Genomic DNA, 4,484 nt, shown 5'->3' with positions numbered 1-4,484 from the left:
TTTATGTTGTTTAACACCACTTTTTGTCATCTTTTTACCTTGGTAGTGTGAGGAGAAAGTGTAAATACACTAAAACCTTAATTACACAGCAGATTGGGTGAATGGGTGGTGCCAGTTAATCAAAAGTTACTCATCAGTGCTCTGCAAGCAGGTACTAGAAAAGTTTGAAAGAGCCTTTTGTGGGGGAGCCAGAGTGATGTATGGAGAAAGTGGGAAAGGCCAATAAATGTGTTACAGCCTTGTTAAAAGTCATAAATTAACAGCTAGTGAGTGTAGTATTCCAGAGGCGCAACAAACCAAAAGCTGAGCGTTTTGTGGAAGTTCGGACCTTGTGTAGGTGAGAATTATGAATACAAAGAGTTGTGAGTATCAGAACGGTGATCTTTTTCAGAGCTTTTTGCCTGTAGGAATAGGTGTAGCAGCCATTCCTGTATTCATATTGAAAGAAGAGAAGATATGTGGAATGTGATAAAATGGGAAATATGAGAGGCTTACAGCAGGCACAATCCTAGGTAAGAAACCGATCAAAAATTTGAGTTGCTTAGCGTCAAGACAAATCTCAAATCCTCAAGAGCCAACCCTGCCATTAAACAAACGTGAAGAATTCTGATTACTGTGGCATCGGATGGGATATTGAGGAAACTTATGGAGATGGAAGTTCTTCAGACATCAAAATGAAGCTTCTTAATTAAAGTTCTCTATCCATATCAAGACCTTCAATATTTGGGCCAAATGAAATGAATGAAGACAATCACAAAGTTCTATTGAATGTCAGTGATGCCACTATTACCACCTGTAAGGTCTACTCCCACTTGTCACATACTAGCTTTCAAGAGACGGTGGTAAATAGGAAAGATAGAAGGTAGGTCCGGCAAAAATGCAGACTCTTCTTCATATGACAACAAGGTTTAGAGCTGGATGAACACAGCAGGCCAAGGAGCATCACAGGAGGAGAAAAGCAGACGTTTTGGGTCTAGACCTACTATCTCTTCATCTGACAACATTTATTTTCAGTGGGCTAGGAAGGAGCAACCAATGCCAATAAGAGTTCAAATGAGGAAGAAAAATCCAGTGGAGGCAGTTTAATAGAAGAGTGAACCTTACTAAGTGCACTGTTATCCTGGGACATGAACCCACCCACTTCATTTTCTGAATAGTTACAGGAGAACAAATTACTCAGAGTAATAAACAAGAATATAATCTATTGAGTATTGCACACATTGAGAGTATTAATCTGTTTATACTGCCCTATTTAGCCTTTTTAAATTTTCATTTCCCCACTAAGTGACAATTAAATATACTTCTTCATGTCATCAGTACTTCTGGCAGTATATCAAGCTACTTTTTTGGTTCAAGTGGGAAAGTGAGAATGATGATCATTGGTAAGTCAGGACTATAATTAAACTTAAGTTTAATTGGTAGTTAACAGAGTTTTGCTTGAAATATGAAGGCAATAAATTATAGCATAAAATGAATGCCATAAACCAGCATGTTAGCTCTTAAATGTACATGGCAAAATCAATGACATATAGTTGTAAAGGATTAATACCTGATTGCAGTTTGGCAGGCAGTCTCACCAATTGAAAGCACTTTAGATACTTAGGCTTTGCAACCAGAGCAGAAACCAAAATCTTTGTGGCGGACGCCAACCTGATATACGCCAGTTATTAGGTCAACCAAGCCAACCAGTCTCTAGAGGAGTTTGAGTTGCAATGATTACATACACCATCAAATGCATGTTACAATCTGCAGACATGGTACAGCCTTCCATTCATTTTTCATCACATGCTGACCAGCAATCTCTCCCAATCTTATGACCTGCTATTGCATTTGTTGGAAGGATTTTTTCAACTTGGCACGCAACCTATTTGGCCATATTGTGAAGACACCTTAATTGGCCTTCCTGGAGAGGGACTTGAACCCAGAGCTTCTGGCTTAGAGGCAGGAACACCAGCCACAAGATTTACATAGGTTCCTGAATAACAACACAAAGTCAGAAGTTTGCAGCATTTGGGGACACCAATAAAACCAAAGAAATTAAGTAAGTAAGGCAAAACACAAGTATTGGTACTATATTGTGAACAATGTGTCATGCAAATTTTATTAACACCATTAGAAATTCCATATCGGAAATGAATTTTCAAGATGTTCTTATTTATCACAAGTTAAAGTGAGAAAACCATGCAGAGAGACAGAGTGAGACTGAGACAGAATGACTAACTGGGAATTTGGAATAAAGAGGTAATTCGAGTATTATTTCTTTTGCAGTCTCAATTATGGGGTAAATGTCAGAATCAGACCACAAAGCCAGACCCTTTATAGACTAATACTGTTGATGTACTAGTTATCTATAAATCACCTGAAATTCTTTGCTTGAATTAAATGTTGATTACCGTAGAACTAGATAATGTTCTGGGGACGCGGGTTCGAATCCTGCCATTGCAGGTGGTGGAACTTGAATCCAGTAAATATCCAGAATTAATGGTCTAATGGTGACCTTGACTCCATTGTCAATTGCCAAAAAAGCCCATCCGGTTCACTAATGTCCTTTAGAGAAGGAAACTGCCATCCTTACCTGGTCTGGTCTACATGTGACCCCAGACCTACAGCAATGTGGTTGACTCTCAGCTGTCTCTGGGCAACTAGGGATGGGCAGTAAATGCTGACTAGCCAGTGACACCCTCATCCTGTGAATGCATAAAAAAAGCTTATCAGAGCTCCCAATATAAGTATGGTTTGTGCAAAGTACACAGTAAGAGTAAGCTGCATGGTCTGAGTGAGGAAACCTAGCTGGAGTGAGGCCAAGACCGAGTCAATAACTGTGGATTTAAGTCTAAGTGGGAGTTTGGAACAGAGGGGGAAAGAGCTTCTCTAATTAAGCTTTAGTCTAAGAAATAAAGTCCCCAATGTGTAAAGTGAACAGTTGAAGAGGTAAGGTATGGATCAAGAGGCTTACCTGAACTGAGACCAAAAGCAGCGTGACATTATCAGGGAAATAAAAGCAACTAATTGGTATACTTGGTTTTGTCAATATTTCCAAACTTTAAAGTGAAAGCTGAGTATTTACTTTCTGTTTACATCTGTAGAGTTCTTATTCTCGTTTTATCAGAGCAGTAAGTTGTTATGTTTTGATAGTTAGTCTATATTTATTGGAAGGGTAAAAAATTATTTTGAGAGTTATAGCATGGTAGGTTGAAAGGCCAAGTAAAGCTTACATCCTGCAGTACATGTAAATTCATAGAAATACTATGTGCCCTAGATAGACACATCTGTAAGAAGTGTCACCAGATGCACAAGCTTCATCTCCACATTGTCCACCCCTTAATGGTAGCCCAAGAAAGCCAAGCAGGTAATTGAGGAGTGCCCTGTGTCTGTTGTGCTTGCTAATCAGTATTCCATTAGCCCAATTATCTTAAATAAAACGATGACTGATCAAATTGTTGTTTCCCAACACAATCTGCAATAACTATCCAACTTGGGAACTTAAATCATTCATTCGAGAGAAAAATGACTGGTGAGAATAAACAGCTCAGTTGTCATCAGCCTCAAGGTTAATGTCGTTTCTGAATTTTCATTGAGCTGGACTTTAAGTTCTGGATATCACTTGTTGAATTGACTTCATTTGGGTATGCAAAGGCTGCATCTCATCTTGCTTCATAGCTTCTAGTATCTCCTGTATCACATCCTGGGAGTGGCTAATAGAATCTTCTCCAATTTAGTAAGGTACTAGCATTATATCTTCATCAAGTATCATTATATCATCAGAGGCATCTTCCAGGTTCTGTAACTGTTTATTTTTCGGTTCTATTTACTTTTTAAATTCTGTAAGCCTATTATTATTTCTTGCAAACATATTAATTTTCTGTTATCTTCAAAGGTAACATTAAGATCTTCTACTGCCACATTCTTCACAGTGGTGGGCATTTTTCCAGATTCTTATTATTGGTGAATAAAACACACATTGTTAGATGTTACAAGACCTCTACTGAAGCCAGTGTGTGAATCTCACATTCCACTATGTTTAACTAAGTTAAACCTGCATAATTCTTGTTAAACCATTTGGTTTTGGTACTATAACCATACCTGAATACCTTGCTGTAGAAACGGCAAATGATGTAATCACCCTTTATCATATCATGTTCTTTTTTTCTTCCTTATCTCTGACCAAAGAGGGTGAGGTTATTTGAAGATAATAAAATGTGAGGCTGGATGAACACAGCAGGCCAAGCAGCATCTCAGGAGCACAAAAGCTGACGTTTCGGGCCTAGACCCTTCATCAGAGAGGGGGATGGGGGGAGGGAACTGGAATAAATAGGGAGAGAGGGGGAGGCGGACCGAAGATGGAGAGTAAAGAAGATAGGTGGAGAGGGTGTAGGTGGGGAGGTAGGGAGGGGATAGGTCAGTCCAGGGAAGACGGACAGGTCAAGGAGGTGGGATGAGGTTAGTAGGTAGCTGGGGGTGCGGCTTGGGGTGGGAGGAAGGGA

The 4,484-nt window shown here is 39.4% G+C and overlaps 1 pseudogene; it reads right to left on the bottom strand.

Annotated features, from left to right (window-relative positions):
* Nucleotides 1-3,529: 3,529 nt before the first annotated feature.
* Nucleotides 3,530-3,924, bottom strand: LOC125452925 (prefoldin subunit 4-like; annotated as a pseudogene).
* Between the last annotated feature and the right edge of the window lie 560 nt (nt 3,925-4,484).

Source organism: Stegostoma tigrinum, chromosome 4 (assembly GCF_030684315.1).
Source record: "Stegostoma tigrinum isolate sSteTig4 chromosome 4, sSteTig4.hap1, whole genome shotgun sequence".
NCBI lineage: Eukaryota > Metazoa > Chordata > Chondrichthyes > Orectolobiformes > Stegostomatidae > Stegostoma > Stegostoma tigrinum.
This window is presented reverse-complemented; position numbering and strand designations above follow the sequence as displayed.